The 11,208-nt window shown below is 53.3% G+C and overlaps 1 long non-coding RNA gene across 1 annotated transcript; it reads right to left on the bottom strand.

The window, feature by feature from the left end:
- Positions 1-504: 504 nt before the first annotated feature.
- Positions 505-11,132, bottom strand: LOC125626630 (uncharacterized). The gene is made up of 3 exons (XR_007353809.2): positions 10,095-11,132; positions 4,865-5,054; positions 505-2,982 (listed from the first exon to the last, which is right to left on the bottom strand). It is a non-coding gene; the product is annotated as an uncharacterized LOC125626630 (long non-coding RNA).
- Positions 11,133-11,208: the final 76 nt, after the last annotated feature.

Here is an 11,208-nt window from a genome sequence, read left to right as displayed (position 1 = left end):
TCCCCCCATGGACTTCCAGCCTGACCCCCCCAGCCAGTACTTTTAAGGACAGAATTTCAAAGGTTTTTAGGCACCCAAAGATGCAGCGAGATCTCTAGTGGGGTTTACAAAGCACCAAACCTTCTAAGTGCATTTGAAAATCTCACTAGGTGCCAAGACACCTTTGAAAATCTGGCCTTTCGTCTGTGTGTGCCTCAGTGCCCCTCTGTACAATGGGGATAACGGCATTGCTCTGGGGGCAGGAGCTGGGAGGAGAAATAGGTTAGACCTTGCGAGGTGCAGCCTTAGATACTATGGTGATGGGGCCACATAAGTATCACAGGTAGAGTGGGAACGTCTCTATACGCTGCTAGCCCTGCCCTGGGTCTGACCCTTTCTTTCCACCTATGCCCCCAAATCCCCCCCCTTTTCTGAATGTAACCTTTGCTGTATTTTTGTGAATCCCCCCCTTCTCTCTAAAACAACCCCTCCTCCCTCTCCCCCTCCACAGAGGGATTCCTCTTGTACACCCTAAACTTCCATACCCTTCATTTAATCACCAGCCCTTTCTTATCTTAATCACCCTGCCTCTGTTTGTAAACAAAACCCTGCCCCCCTGCCCCGGACCACTCCCGGCATGTGGGAGACCTAGGGCTTGGCTACCCTTGCAGATGTAGAGCGCTTTGAGTTAAACCCGCCTTGGGGGAGCGCAGCAGGGAAGCGCTGCAGTCTGTCCACACGGACAGGAACAAGCGCACCGGTGTGGCCACATTTGCGGCACTTGCAGCGGCATCGGGAGCGGTGCATTGTGGGCAGCCATCCCCCAGAGCACCTCTTCCCAGTCGGGCGCTGTGGCTTGTGGGAAGGGGGCAGGGGGTGCAGGGCACTCTGGGTCCTGTCCCAACGCCCCGTGATGCATCGGTTCGCATCCCAGCAATCCTTGGGCTTCCGTCCACATTTGGCGCCATCTGTCAACGTTTTTGCACTGCGCGCTGTCTTCCCTTTCGGTCTGCGGGAATGGAGCCCGAACGGCGGAGGAGTCTGCTGACGAGTCTCGCCAGCACGTCACGTTTGGCGGTCGAGTTACTCCTTACGATCCAAAGTGACCGTGAGGAGTCCGACGATGATATCGACTCGAATAACGCTTGTGGCATTCACGGACATGCTCACCGCCGTGGAACGCTGCTTTTGGGCTCGGGAACAAGCACTGAGCGGTGGGATCACATCGTCAGGCACATCTGGGATAACGGGCAGTGGCTGCAGAACCTTCGGCTGAGAAAAGGCACTTTCATGGGACTGTGTGAGGAGCTCGCCCCCGCCCTGCGGCGCAAGGACACAAGATTGAGAGCTGCCCTGAGGGTGGAGAAGCGGGTGGCTGTTGCAATCTGGAAGCTGGCAACTCCAGACAGCTACCGATCAGTTGCTAACCAGTTTGGAGTGGGAAAGTCGACCGTTGGAATCATGTTGATGCAAATTTGCAGGGCCATTAATCACATCCTGCTCAGAAGAACCGTGACTCTGGGTAATGTGCATGAAATGGGTTTCCCTAACTGCGGAGGGGCGATAGATGGCACACACATTCCAATTCCGGCACCAGCCCACCTAGCCTCCGAGTACGTTAATCGGAAGGGGTATTTCTCTATGGTCTCCAGGCGCTTGTGGATCACCGTGGGCGTTTCATTGACATTAACGCAGGCTGGCCCGGAAAGGTGCATGACGCACGCATCTTTCGGAACACTGGCCTGTTCAGGAAGCTGCAAGATGGGACTTTCTTCCCAGACCAGAAGATCACCGTAGGGGAAATCGAAATGCCCATTGTGATCCTTGGAGACCTTGCTTACACTTTAATGCCATGGCTCATGAAACCCTACACAGGGAGCCTTGACAGCACCAAGGAGTGGTTCAACAACAGGCTGAGCCAGTGCAGAATGACTGTGGAGTGTGCTTTTGGCCATTTAAAGGGCCGCTGGTGCTCTCTGTATGGGAAGCTGGACCTGGCCGATGACAGCATCCCCGCGGTTATATCTGTGTGCTGTACCCTCCATAACATTTGTGAAGGGAAGGGTGAAAGCTTCACTCAGGCATGGAACTTGAAAGTTCAACACCTGGAGGCTGAATTTGAACAGCCAGAGAGCAGGGCTATTAGAGGGGCCCAGCGCGGGGCTGCAAGAATTAGGGATGCCTCGAGGGAGCAATTTGAGGCTGAAAGCCACCAGTAATGTCTGGTGCCCTGCACGGGCGTGAAGTGCAGTGGTTCCAACGTTAGTAGGAATCTGTGTTTGCTCCGCTGACTTGTGGTGCCTGTTGCTTTCCTGGGCTAAGTATCTTTTACTTTATGCAATAATAAAGAATGTTTTTAAAGCCAAAAAATCCATTTTTTGAAAAGAAACACGACCGCTTGGGAAACAGAAAGGGCAAGGGGGTGGGGTGGGGAACGGTACAATCACAGATTTGCGTATGTCCTGTTCTCATACTCAGCCTTCCTGCCTGGAGTGCTGTGCAACGAGTGCTGCACTTCGGGCTGGCTCTGCTGCCTGGTGACGGGGGCTGAGTGGGGTGGGCAGTTTGCAGGGCTGGGTGGTGAAGCTACAGGTGTTGGAGGCAGCTGGTGGCAGTAAGAACCGAGATGTTGGGGAAAGTGGGTTGGAGGTGACATGGGGGCACAAGGGAAGGAGTTTTGGGACAAGGGCGGCAGGGGTGGGGGGTCGGTGCTCTGCCTGCATGGCTACGAGCGCCTGGATCGAGTCCGCTTGGTGCTCCATTATGCTTATCAGCCGATCCGGGCTTTGCTGCCGGAGAACCGCGCTTTTGTGCCGGCGTGCCGCATTCTGCTGGCGGATCCTCCTTTCACTGTCCCGCGAGTCCGGGACTTTTCAATTTTCATGACTTGAATGCTGCATTACTTCAAGCAACATGTCTTCCTTGCTTCTACGTGGCCTCTTTCTGATTCTTTGAGTCTTTTGGCCGGTGATAACACAGAGGGCTGAGATCTCAAGGTTGCATCTGTAAAGGCAAAAGGCAACACTTGACAGAGGCAGCAGTGTTCACAGCAGACAGAGCAACGATTCCCCCGTACTTAAGGGCAAGCACAGTCTACACAATAGCATAATTTGCGCATCCCAAAGCGAGCGCACATAACCCACGGGAGCCCCCACATGGTGAGTAAGCACAGGGGCAAGGGGGACTGATTGTTTCACGGCTGTACTGCCCTCTGGGTTTCTGTGCCTTGGGGAGAGCCCCTATACTGAACACGGTCCCCACATTTTCCACAGGAGTCCGTCCTGGAAGGTTTCAGAGTAGCAGCCGTGTTAGTCTGTATTCGCAAAAAGAAAAGGAGGACTTGTGGCACCTTAGAGACTAACCAATTTATTTGAGCATCAGCTTTCGTGAGCTACAGCTCACTTCATCTTATGCTCAAATAAATTGGTTAGTCTCTAAGGTGCCACAAGTCCTCCTTTTCTTTTTGGGTCCCGGAAGAGATCTCGCTGCTGAGGGTGACCTGGGAAGCAAGGGAGGGTCTTCTACTGCAATGGGCTTCCGCCCGGACCCATCTGCAGCTTGCCTGTGTGCAGCAATGGTCCCCCCGCCCCTCCCGGCACGGTGGAGGCACGGTCACCTGGACAGATGCGCAGAGAGCACTCCACGCCTGGCTGAGCAAACAGGAAGGGGATTTTCAAAATTCCCAGAGAATTTAAAGGGCGGGTGTGACGGGTGGTCACCTGAGGCCAGGGCAGTAGAGTTCAAAGTGATGACCAGAGTGGCTAGCACAGGCATCGTGGGACACGTCTGGAGGCCGGTCAGAGCGCACTATAGGACCAGGGCGTCCACACTGGTGCCGTGGCGCTCCAGCGGGGGGCGCACAAGACGCTCTTCCACTCGCCGAGGTGGCGTACCAGCAGCGCTGTAGCTGCGGAGACAGAGCGCTCCACGTGCCTTGCCAGTGTGGACGGGGAGTGAGCTAGTGCGCCCGGGGCTCCCTTAATGCGCTGTGACTCGCAAGTGGAGCCAAGCCCTTACATTTCACACTGATGCTGGGCTGTAGTTAAGGGCTCCACCTGGGAGCTTGCACCTCCTGTATGAAACTTGGGGGCGGGGGGCTCCTGCCCTCCCCTGCACCCCCTCAAATTGGCACCCTTGAGCCACTGGCGAAGTGGCACCATGGGGCAGTGAATGGGAAGACTGCCTAAGGCTGCTGGTAAGGGAAGACTTTGGTACCCCAGAAGGGGGAAATGCACAGCGACCTGCCTGGAGGGTGGAGACCCGAAGAGGGAGCACCCTGAGGTGCAGAAAGAGCGCAAGTGAGGGGCAGGAGGCCATGCAGAAATCAGCAGAAGGGGGCCTCAGACCTCGAAAGAGCTGATTCGCCGCAGTGGCCAGGAGGAAGTGAATGGACCCTGTGAGATGTGCCTAATGTATGGCCCCAGAGTAACTAGTCCCGAAAGCTCAGGTCCTGCTACATACAGACACCCCAAAAATTACATGAAGGCCATTTGGGAACTGGGAACATGAAGGTCCTGGCGAGGAGTTGTGCAGGGACCAGGGACTGACATTCAAATAGAGGGGTCCTTCTGGCACCTTAGAGACTAACAAATTATTTTGGCATAACCTTTCGAGGGCTAAAACCCACTTCATCAGATGCATGGAGTGGAAAATACAGTAGGAAGATAGATAGATACAGAGAGCATGAAAACATGAACATGAAAAGATGGGGGTTGCCTTACCAACTCTAACGAGATAAATCAGTTACAGTGGGCTATTATCAGTTATTTGTTAGTCTCTAAGGTGCCACAAGGACTCCTCGTTGTTTTTGCAGATACAGACTAACACGGCTGCCCCTCTGAAACCTGTCAAATAGAGGGAATGGCAAAGCGATCGCAGCACATACCTGAGCGTGCTCCTCTGCATCCTTCCGAGTGGCCAGCGGCCCCAGGGCAGCAAATTCACATAGACTGTTGGAGCCGGACCACGTATGGGACAGATGCTCATTCTAGCTGGCCTGGAGTTTCCGGTACGACTTCAACGACTTCAGCACAGCCGGTGGAAGTGTTCAGATGTCCCATCAGCTCCTTCCCATCCTGCACCAAATGGATCAGTGGAAAGATTTCATCAGATGTTCAAGCAAGTGATTCATGACCCCAGGTGAAAGCAGCTCACAACACAAGATTGTGAATTTCCTATTGGCCCCTAGGTACGTAGCCTGTGCGACTACAAATCAGACACCAGCAATGCTGTTTGTGGGACATAATTGAAGGTCTTACTTGGAGCTGTTAAAGCCTGATCTAAAAACCAGGCCACACACGGTCCGACCCAGCTGTGCAGTTTTCACATGGGAGAAAAGATCTTGGTAGGAAGTGACTGAGATAATTCACGGAAACACGGACACATCACAGACAGGTCCTGTGTGGGCGCAGCACCAAGACCATGGAGAAGACTCCATGGCTTACCCCAGCTTTTGAGCAGACGTTCAGCAGGCCGTTCCAAACTGTGGAAAATACCCAGGTGACAACACAGCCCCAGACAGTCTTTGGTGATAGCAGCAGCGAGCCTCAAGGCCCTGCTTCTGCTACAAGTGACTTGCCACGACGGAGCAGGAGATGCTGTGGAGACACTGCTCCGGGTTCTGTAGTAACGCCCACACATCCACCGCCTCTCGGACTGACCCTGGAGCACCTGTGTATTTCATTGGAGCCATTCTGATTGCGATATGTTCCTGATTGGGTTTTATGTCTGCAGCACTGCCTGAGCACCCCTCCCAGCCAGAGGTCTCCTTGCAGCACCCACTCTCTGGGTGCCCTCTTGAGGGCCCCTAATGAGCTCTACACAGTCTCTCTTATGAATAGTCTTACCTACCAGCTGATGAGGTTTGGTGGCTTAGTGGTTTAGGTGCATCCCCCAAAACCTGTGGCTTTGAGTCTCACTTGATCCTACAGGGCGAGGCCACCTCCAGTTCACCCAGCTGCAAAATGGGGCTAGGGCATGCGTGGGGTTAGGGCAGTCAAAGGCAGTTGCCTGTGACGCTGGCCCTGGTGCACCGCTGGCTATGAACCTGTGTCAGTGCAATGAGCCACTGGCTCGGGGAGCTTTGACACTCCTCTTGGGGCAGGTTTAACAACCACAGACTGTTCCACGTGGCCCTGGCTCAAAAGTGCCATTCACCATTGCAGCCCTAGGCAGTGCTCACACTCACTCCTCTCTGGCTGCTTGGGCTGCCCTTATGGAGCTCTGCTCCTGCCAGCATCTGTTCTCCCCAGGGGCACCGCTCCTCGCCCTTCTAGCTGGAGCTCTAGCTTCCTGAACCGGGTCTTCTGGCCCCCTCTACTCTTAAAGGGACACATACCCCCTTACAATGTCCCTTGAGGGGAAGGATGGTGTAGCCTATCGGAATAGGGTAGCATCACTTTAAATAATCTTCTCCTGCAGAAGCCAACAGATCCTAAGGCGCAGCAATGCACCTCTGTAGCCAGGCCTTGTGTGTCTGCATGTAGTTAGCAAACCTGGCTGTGTCCCTGGGGTCTCCTCATACTCCTGTGCTGGTGGAGAGCAGAGACCCAGTGCTCCTACTCAGGGCTTTCAAACCTTCCCACCCTGGGGCTTCCATCCTCTACGTTTCAGGCTAGGGATGCTGGGCCTGGGCACACATGGCTCTGCTGTAGCTCGTGGATGTAACCCTCGTTCCCGCTCTGCAGGCTTGGATTTACAGAGCCAAAATGGAGGGCCTGATTCAGGCCAGCTTTTCCAGTGCTCAGCAGCAGGACTGCATCTCCCTAAAGCCAAAATATTCAATCATGGACACACAAGATTTAGACTGCACACTTCCTGGGGCAGGGCCTGTCTTTGTGTTCTGCGATTGTACAGGGCCTAGCCCCAGGGGGTCCCGGTGCATGACTGGGCCCCTGAACACTACTGTCAGAAAAATAATAACTAATAACAAGAATTAAGAAAGTGGATTGAAATCTGACAGAGCTTTGCTCATTGCATAAGAGGAACTATAGATAAACTATAGATAAACACTCACTACGCCAGGGGTTCTCAAACTGGGGGTCGGGTGTAATGATGCTCGTTCTGGCGGGACCCAGCTGAGAGTGCCAATTCAGGACAAATTGCTTCAAGCAGGGCAGTTACAGCCCCAGGCTGGGGTTTCTATGCACCCCAAGGCAAACCAAACCAGCCAAACAGAGAAGACTTTGGTCTTACCCCACTGGCTAACCACAAGTCACACAAGCAATTCCATTAGACTCTCAAGTTTCCCAGGTTTCAGAGTAGCAGCTGTGTTAGTCTGTATCCGCAAAAAGAAAAGGACTTGTGGCACCTTAGAGACTAACCAATTTATTTGAGCAGAAGCTTTCGTGAGCTACAGCTCACTTCATCGGATGCATCACGAAAGCTTCTGCTCAAATAAATTGGTTAGTCTCTAAGGTGCCACAAGTACTCCTGTTCTTTTTCCAGTTTCCAGTATCCCCACCAGTGCCACTCGTTATGGGGACGAATAGTTATGAAAAGCAATACCCCAGTAAAAGAAAAAAGGTTCCCTCGATCCCAAAGGACCAAGCCCCAGACCCAGGTCAATATACAAGTTAAATCTTACCCACCAATCGCACTGTTGCCAATCTTTTAGAATCTAAAATCTAAAGGTTTATTCATAAAAGGGAAAAGATAGAGATGAGAGCTAGAATTGGTTAAATGGAAACAATGACACACAGTAATGGCAAAGTTCTTGGTTCAGGCTTGCAGCAGTGGTAGAATAAACTGCAGGTTCAAATCAAGTCTCTGGAGTAAATCCACAGCTGGGATGGGTCATTCAGTCCTTGGTTCAAAGCTTCAGGGTAGCAAAGTCCCTCCAAAGGCACGAAACAGGATTGAAGACCAGATGGAGGAGCTGCCGCAGCTTTTTATAGACTCTTGCCATGTGGTCTCTCTTTCTTTGTTCCAAAGACAAGCTGTCCATCACATGGCCTGGAAACACCTCAGAGTTCTGTCCCTAGGCAGGTCCCTGCACACCTGGCTGAGTCCCCAGGCGTGTCTGCCTTCTCCCAATGGGTCACTTGTAGAGCTGATGGTCCTTAATGGGCCATCAAGCAGATTAGGCAGTGCTGAAACCAACTTGTCTGGGGTGTCACCCAGAAGCACAGCACAAGTTTGAACTACAGACAGGATAGAGCCAATACTTATAACTTTAAATACAACAAGGATACACATATATAGACGGCATAATCCTAACCAGCAAACCATCACCTTGTCTTAGACACCTTACTTGACCCCCTTTATACAAGATTTGGTGCCACTACAGGACCTTGGTTGCAACCATGTTCTATATGGTCCCAGTTCAAGTCAATAACATCACCTTGGGTTCTAGCCCACAAAAGCTTATGCCCAAACAAATTTGTTAGTCTCTGAGGTGCCACAAGGACCCTTCGTTGTTTTTGCTGATACAGACTAACACGGCTACCCCTCTGAAACCTTTCCAATTATATCTCACAAGACCAATCTTGCATGACACATCTTAGTTATGCCATATTCATATCCTAACAAGATCTCTGTGAAGAATATGGGGTGTAGGGTCACAGGCGAAGTTCGTTAGCGTGCACTGTACAGGTCTCTGTGCAGCGCAAGACAATACAGTCTGGGGTTTGCACCCAGAGGGCTGTGCACTTGAGTGCTGGGATTTCCCCAGCTGTATGGATTTCAGAGTTGGTGTCTTTCTGCAGCTGGGCGTGTCCCTGCCTGTGTGTCCTGGAGGAGGCTTGAGGGTCTGGCTCAGCAGGACAGTGTAAGGGAGCCAGGCAGGTGGAACAGGCGGGCTCAGTGGTGCCCCAGTACATCAGGTGGCGTCCCAGAGTGGGGATAACCTGCCACGCTCTCCCCCAGGGCATTAGCCCTCGGGACACTGCTTGGGGCACATCAGTATCACTCCCCATTCCGCAGAAGGGGCAAGTGAGGCACAACGAGTGGAAGGGACTCGCCCTCAGCCACCCAGCTGGTCTGTGACAGAACTGGGAATGGAACCCAGGAGTCCAGGGGCCCAATCCATTGCTGCCCTGCACTTTTTGTCATCATGTACGCCAGTGTAAAGTGGTTATCAAACACCACCAGAGTCAGGCATGGGGACAGTTTGCCTGCACTGCACTGGTGTGAATGACTGCGTGAGGCGCAGGGCAATGGAGGGTCCGGCCTGGTGCCCAGCCCTGTGCTTTAACTGCAAGACCATTTAATATGCTCTGACAATTGGCCCGGAAGCCTGCATCACTGCCCCCTTCTTCACAACAGGCCCTGGGATCTGCATGTTACATCTCATCTCAAAGCCAGCACCCCCAGACGACCCTGGGCTGCAGCAGGGGAAGACCCTGGGCAGCACCCCAAGAGACCCATGCAGGGTGTGCTGCCACCCATCCTGATAGTTCTAGGACTGCTGTGCCTTCTGGAGGGGCGACATGGTGGCACCGTTTGGTAATGGTGCATTGCGACAGGCTGGCATTTGACCTGACAATGCACTTAGATGCTGTTTTAGCAGGTGCTGTGGAAAAGCAAACCATGCCCTGGTGCAGGCAGAGGAAGTGAAAGTTCTGCCCAGCTGTGAATTCTTGGATTCTCACTCTGATGATGCGGCTAAGGCCTTGGTCACAGGAGGCCTCCTTGGGATAGGGGCTATCTCCCTAAGGGCATTTCAGACCAGCTGCTCAGTCTGCCTCTGACCCACAGGAGCCAACACGCAGGAGACAGTGCCCGGACTCATAGAATATCAGGGTTGGAAGGGCCCTCAGGAGGCCATCTAGTCCAACCCCCTGCTCAAAGCAGGACCAATCCCCAATTTTTGCCCCAGATCCCTAAATGGCCCCCTCAAGGATTGAACTCACAACCCTGGGTTTAGCAGGCCAATGCTCAAAGCACTGAGCTATCCCTCCCCCCACACAGGGAGATGCTACTCTTTCGGTTCAGTCCATGCTAGTAAATAGCAGCCAGGTGGGAAGAGCTCCCCTTCCCACACACATTTTCTCAGGTCCAAGATTCCTTCCCCAGTCAGGGCTTCACCTTTGAGACGCTGTCAAAGAGCCAGAACCTCAAATTACAGCCTCAGAACGTAACCCCCTGAGACCACAGCACAGCCCATGGTCACTCACTGTTGTGACTCCATTCTCCCACGGCTTGCTCCGTCACTCTGCCGCAGCGGTTCACTGTGTTCAATCTGATCCAGATTGTAAACTTCCTGTACCAGGGACCTGTCCTTTGTCTGTGAAGTGACAGGATCACCTCCCACACTCTGCAATCCCTCCTTTGGCCTTGTCCACACTGGCTGTATCGTGCATCCTTCCTCTGCCCTGCGCTGCTGCTTAGGCACCAGACATTAGTGTACTAATATAGACTATCAGGGTTGGCAGGGACCTCAGGAGGTCATCGAGTCCAACCCCCTGCTCAAAGCAGGACCAACCCCCAACTAAATCCTCCCAGCCAGGGCTTTGTCAAGCTGGGCCTTAAAAACCTCTAAGGATGGAGATTCCACCACCTCCCTAGGTAACGCATTCCAGTGCTTCACCACCCTCCTAGTGAAATAGTGTTTCCTAATATAGAATCATAGAATATCAGGGTTGGAAGGGACCCCTGAAGGTCATCTAGTCCAACCCCCTGCTCAAAGCAGGACCTATTCCCAGTTAAATCATCCCAGCCAGGGCTTTGTCAAGCCTGACCTTAAAATATCCAGCCTAGACCTCCCCCACTGCAACGAGACCATTCCTCCTCCTTCTGTCATCTGCCACCGCTGAGAACAGCCGAGCTCCATCCCCTTCCGGTAACTGAAGGCTGCTATCAAATCCCCCCTCGCTCTTCTCTTCTGCAGACTAAATAACCCCAGTTCCCGCAGCCTCTCCTGGTAAATCATGGGGCCACGCAAACACAGGCCACACACCCAGCCACAGGGGCATTGTTTTGCACAGGCCCCTGCCACACTGGAATCTCTCCTCTCCACCCCGTATAATAAATCAGCCCAGAGCTCGCGTCCCAGCTTCACCCAAGAAAACAGCCACGAACTGCGGACGCCTAACGCGCTCCTGCAGGGGGCACTACTGCCCAAGGTCAGCGGTCCGCAGGCCACCCCTTCCCCTGCAGGGGGCGCTGTTACATCAGGCCGGCGGCTTCACTTGGCCCGACTTCAACGCTGGAGTCGGCGTTCAGCCCGCTGCGGCGGGGAGGCGCTTATTTGCATTGTTTTTAAAGCTTGATGCTAATTGGGCGAAGTGT

The sequence above is a fragment of the Caretta caretta genome, chromosome 27 (assembly GCF_965140235.1).
Source record: "Caretta caretta isolate rCarCar2 chromosome 27, rCarCar1.hap1, whole genome shotgun sequence".
NCBI lineage: Eukaryota > Metazoa > Chordata > Testudines > Cheloniidae > Caretta > Caretta caretta.
The sequence above is the reverse complement of the archived record's forward strand: the minus strand, read 5'-3'. Positions and strand labels throughout refer to the sequence as shown.